Source organism: Bos mutus, chromosome 23, assembly GCF_027580195.1.
Source record: "Bos mutus isolate GX-2022 chromosome 23, NWIPB_WYAK_1.1, whole genome shotgun sequence".
Lineage (NCBI taxonomy): Eukaryota > Metazoa > Chordata > Mammalia > Artiodactyla > Bovidae > Bos > Bos mutus.
Window position 1 is genome coordinate 37390624 of NC_091639.1, and position 4763 is coordinate 37395386.

Sequence of the window (4763 nt, forward strand, 5' to 3'; positions counted from 1 at the left end):
CAATTGGCTAAAGACTGCTGGATATGTCTATCTATAACTCCTCTGGGAGATTCAGCCCTCTCCACATCCATCCTTGACTGGACCACTGATAACATATCCCTACACCACTCATACTGTGGAGAGCCTTTATATGTCTCAAATCTTAAATATCTTCACACTAATGATCAAATCTGAAATTCGGACAAACTTAGAATCTTTACTCACTGACCTTCCCTCCTACAATGGAAAACCTCCAATAGGAGGCCCTATCACCCAGAGAGTAACACTATTATGACCAGCTCCTTTTTGCATATCTAGAAATTCCAGAAATATCTCATATGACCAACCCGTGGGCATAATCCCTAAATCCATGTGTAATCATACCTCCACTTTACTCTTTGCCACTGGAAAAGCTATATATAATGTTTCTGGTCCTACAGGACACTCTTTAACCTTTACAGGACAGTTTCCCTCAGCATATTCCTCCACTTCTCCCATTGTTGGGGCCACCTTAGTGGGTTCCCTGACTGTTCTTGAACGAATGATCAAACCCCCACTCCCCGACTCCTCTTCGCCATCAACTTCTGCTGTTGTATGGTCAAAGTCAAAGTGAAGTTGCTCAGTCGTGTCCGACTCTTTGCGACCCCATGGACTTCAGCCTCCCAGGCTCCTCTGTCTATGGATTTTTCCAGGCAAGAGTACTGGAGTGGGTTGCCGTTTCCTTCTTCGGGTTGTATTGTGACACCTGGCCGTTTTTCTTGTGTGGGGCGTCTGCATATCTCTGTTTACTACTAATTGGACTGGAACCTGCACCCTGGTATACTCCAGTCCAAACATTTTTATAGCCCCCAATGATCAATCCCTACCCATTCCTCTCATTCACAAACGAATGAAACGAACCATCATTTCATTCCTCTCTTAGTGGGACTAGGAATAGCAGCTAGAATTGGAACAAGAACTGCTGGCCTAACCACCTCCATCCAAAGCTACCATGCACTATCTAAAGACCTATCAGACAGCCTCCAGGAAATAGCCCAAGGTCTAATAACTATCCAGTTCAGTTCAGTTCAGTTCAGTTGCTCAGTCGTGTCTGACTCTTTGCGACCCCATGAATTGCAGCACGCCAGGCCTCCCTGTCCATCACCATCTCCCGGAGTTCACTCAGACTCACGTCCATCAAGTCAGTAATGCCATCCAGCCATCTCATCCTCTGTCTCCCCTTCTCCTCCTGCCCCCAATCCCCCCCAGCATCAGAGTCTTTTCCAATGAGTCAACTCTTCTCATGAGGTGGCCAAAGTACTGGAGTTTCAGCTTTAGCATCATTCCTTCCAAAGAACACCCAGAGCTGACCTCCTTCAGAATGGACTGGTTGGATCTCCTTGCAGTCCAAGGGACTCTCAAGAGTCTTCTCCAACACCACAGTTCAAAAGCAGCAATTCTTCAGTGCTCAGCTTTCTTCACAGTCCAACTCTCAAATCCATACATGACCACAGGAAAAACCATAGCCTTGACTAGACGGACCTTTGTTGGCAAAGTAATGTCTCTGCTTTTGAATATGCTATCTAGGTTGCTCATAACTTTCCTTCCAAGGAGTAAGCATCTTTTAATTTCATGGCTGCAGTAACCATCTGCAGTGATTTTGGAGCCCCAAAAAATAAAGTCTGACACTGTTTCCACTGTTTCCCCATCTATTTCCCATGAAGTGATGGGACCAGATGCCATGATCTTCGTTTTCTGAATGTTGAGCTTTAAGCCAACTTTTTCACTCTCCTCTTTCACCTTCATCAAGAGGGTTTTTAGTTCCTGTTCACTTTCTGCCATATGGGTGGTGTCATCTGCATATCTGAGGTTATTGATATTTCTCCTGGCAATCTTGATTCCAGCTTGTGCTTCTTCCAGCCCAGCATTTCTCATGATGTACTCTGCTGCTGCTAAGTTGCTTCAGTCGTGTCCGACTCTGTGCCACCCCAGAGACGGCAGCTCACCAGGCTCCCCCATCCCTGGGATTCTCCAGGCAAGAACACTGGATTGGGTTGCTAGTGCCAGAAGGATTGGGTTCCTTTTCCAATGCATGAAAGTGAAAAGTGAAAGTGAAGTCATTCAGTCGTGTCTGACGCTTAACGACCCCATGGACTGCAGCCTACCAGGCTCCTCCATCCATGGGATTTTCCAGGCAAGAGTACTGGAGTAGGGTGCCATTGCCTTCTCCAGATGTACTCTGTATATAAGTTAAATAAGCTGGGTGACAATATACAGCCTTGACGTACTCCTTTTCCTATTTGGAACCAGTCTGTTGTTCCATGTCCAGTTCTAACTGTTGCTTCCTGACCTGCATACAAATTTCTCAAGAGGCAGGTCAGGTGGTCTGGTATTCCCATCTCTTTCAGGATTTTCCACAGTTTATTGTGATCCACACAGTCAAAGGCTTTGGTATAGTCAATAAAGCAGAAATAGATGTTTTTCTGGAACTCTCTTGCTTTTTCAATGATCCAGTGGATGTTGGCAATTTGATCTCTGGTTCCTCTGCCTTTTCTAAAACCATTCTGCCCCTTCTTGGACCATGCATATTCATTATGCTCCTATTCACATTTGGATCTTATTTGCTTAATCTTTTCAAGGGATTCCTCCAGGACCGAATCCGAGTCATTTCTCAAGATCAAGTCAAGACTGTTGCTTGACTGTCTGCTCGAGACCTTGGCAGCTAGAATAGAAAATCAACACTCAGGGCCTTAGACTTCCTTCCTCCCAGACCACAAACCCCCGACCCTTATTTACGAGCACGAAAAAGCCCTGAACATTAACAACATCCATCTCTCTTTCTCTTTTTATATATTCCTTAAGGGTCTGGAATGAAGGAAAGCTACATGGCTCAAAATAGCCTGGAGTTAAAACTCCCCTCCAGGTCCTCCCCACCATTCTATACAGAATAAAGAACTTTCTCCCCCGAAGAAAGGAACATTAAGATTGATTACGTTCAGCTCCCAGCCAATCCCAGTCTCCAGCCAGTCTCAGGAATTCCTTGCCCCAGTTGTTGAAAGGTAACTAATCAAAATAATCTTGAGGAAAAACACACCCCCTCAAAAGAAAGTATCTCTGCATATATATGTTTTCTATATATACCTGCTCTTTTCTTGACCTAGCGCAGCAGTTCACTGGTCTGACTGCTGCCCCTTCTCGCCTCATTAAAAGTGATCTGTTCTCATTAAAAGTGATTAAAAGACTTATAGAGTATCGGTCTCGTCCTTTCTCCAAACCTCGCCTTCTCTAATTCCTTTACCTTACGAGGTGTGCACAAAATTTATTTTGAAAATCTTATCCTGCCCGCCTTTTTGCAGTGGGCATCTATGCTTCAGTTTGCACAGGATGATAAAGAATCTGGCTGCAATGTGTGAGACCTGGGTTTAATCCCAGACTTGGGACAATCCTCTGGAGAAGGGAATGGCTACCCACTTCAGTATTCTTGCCTGGAGAATTCCATGGACAGAGGAGCCTGGTGGGCTACACTCTATGGGGCTGCAGAGAGTGGACATGACTGAGCAACTAACACTTTCACACTTTTCTTCCTATATGAGCAGCATCTCTTTCCTTTGGGAGAACTGCTTCACCCCCCAACTCCAACCTGTTGGTTCTAACCCAGGCTGTCAGTCACAGTGCCCTGACCATAGGAGTAAGTACAGGTCCTAGTCTAGGCCAATCATAGGCTCCTCTCTGGATTTTATCAAAATCAGAATTCAGGGAAGAGGTTCCCTCTCTCTCTGGTGAGAGGCTGAGAGTTCCAGGTTTCTAGACTAGTGGAGCAGGTGTATGGAACAAAATGAAGCTGAGATGAGAAATGGAGACATCTTGGTGGTGGCCAGGTGCATGGTACTAGGTGCCTCCCTGCCCTGCTTGTTTGATTTGGTGAGTAAGTTAGTTTCTATTTTGCCCAACTCCCTGCAATCCAAATTCCTGACATCCATCTGTTATCTTTTTGCTAATTTAGAAAGACCCTGCTCTTCATTAGAAACTCTTGTCAAATCTCATGCCTCATTCATTTATTAACATAAAGTCCTTTTCTAAATTATTTTTACATTGGTCATGATCATTTAGTCTTAACAACATGAAGTATTTATCGACAATCTATTATGTGCCAGTCACCAAAACACAGTGATGACTAAGTCGTCCAATGAACATAATTAAAATACATGCCTTAGCAAAATCAACATAAAAGACAATGAAAGTCATGGACGTTTAGATAAGTAGTGAAACCGTAACTTAAATCGTATTTGATCCTCACCAAAATCCATCAAGGAAGCTCAGAGAAACGTCAGTAATTATTCCAGGCTCCTAGAACTAATAAATAGTGGAGCCAAAACTCGAAACCTAGGTTTTTCACTAAGTCAGAGTTGCTTTAATTATCCTCTGCTGGTTAAACTGAGAAAATCGTTTTGGGTCCTTACAATTTAAAAATTATAGCTCCCAATTCTCTTTTCATCAGATTCCTATCTCCTACCACGTGGCAGCCTTGAGGTATGGGTGATTATTAAACTTTAATAGTTAAATGGAAACAAAATTAGGTTATCAAGCGACGTAGAGAAACCGCACTTTCTTCGGGCCGATTTGGGTTTGGTTTTTGTTTTTTTTTTTTAAACCACACGCAGGCCTCCATCATACGCAAAGCACCTTGGGAATTGTAGTCTTGGGCGTAGAGCGCTGTGGGCGGAGGAACTGGGACCCAATCAGCAGAAAGCCAACTTCCTTTCCAGCAAGCGAGTGGCTGGAAGTCAGCGGCGCCCGCCCCTGGG